The 842-nt window shown below is 40.5% G+C and overlaps 1 protein-coding gene across 1 annotated transcript in view; it reads left to right on the top strand.

The window, feature by feature from the left end:
* Positions 1-346: 346 nt before the first annotated feature.
* Positions 347-842, top strand: part of LOC108972288 — a gene marked incomplete in the record, with an annotated part of 71,559 nt that continues 71,063 nt past the window's right edge. The window contains 1 exon segment of the mRNA XM_018938839.1: positions 347-842.

Here is an 842-nt window from a genome sequence, read left to right as displayed (position 1 = left end):
TTTGTGATTGTTTATTTGCAGAGATTGCTTTTTTATTGTTGTTATCGCATTGTTATGCGATTGGCTTGCGGGCAAAACGAGAGCGCGCTGGTGGCGAGCGTGCTGCTACGTGAGCGTGTGAGTGTCGCGCGCRCGCGCATGGAAATCGCTTTTCAGCTGAGCTGGAGCTTTACCTAGACTTTAATGTGGAGAGTATTACGCGCCTTCTTGTTCAGCTCGGTTAAATATTTTCCTCCTCACTGTTAAGTGTTGTGTATAAATATATTTATATTTCTTACAAGTATGCTTGTTCGTTTCATTACAGTTTTCTTGCAACGCCAATTGCTGTCGCTCGTGTGCGCCTTGAAGTTTTAACGGGTTAACACAGTGGTGTCAGTCGCTTGCGATTACTCGCCGTGAACGGTCGGTCATTCGCTCGGTGCTAAACATAAGCAGTCGCCTCCACACAAACGATTCGGCATTGATTGATTTGCGTGCAGCTTAAAAATAAATTAACGAAAAATTAATTTCAAAACAACAACAAAAATAATATTCAAACACAATTTTTATTTCGCTGGAGCGCGTTTGTTTGTGCATATTTTTCCGTACTTTGCATAGCTTTGCTGTTCGAGGGCGCGCGAATTTTCGAATTTTGAGCGAGCGTGTGTGTGCTTAGTATTTATGTTATGTCGCGAATTGATTGTTTGTTGAAATAATTAGAATTTCTGTGTTCATGTGCGAATTGCCGAGAATACTGACTGCTTGGTCAATTTAATTGCGTATGTGAGMGAATGCAATAAAAAAGCAAATGATCAAAGTCAGTGGTGTATAAATGGAAATCAATGCTAAGATTTACAAAAAAC

Source organism: Bactrocera latifrons, unplaced genomic scaffold, assembly GCF_001853355.1.
Source record: "Bactrocera latifrons isolate USDA-ARS-PBARC rearing strain unplaced genomic scaffold, ASM185335v1 scaffold_39, whole genome shotgun sequence".
Lineage (NCBI taxonomy): Eukaryota > Metazoa > Arthropoda > Insecta > Diptera > Tephritidae > Bactrocera > Bactrocera latifrons.
Note: the sequence above shows the minus strand (reverse complement) of the source record. Positions and strands in the feature narration are given on the sequence as shown.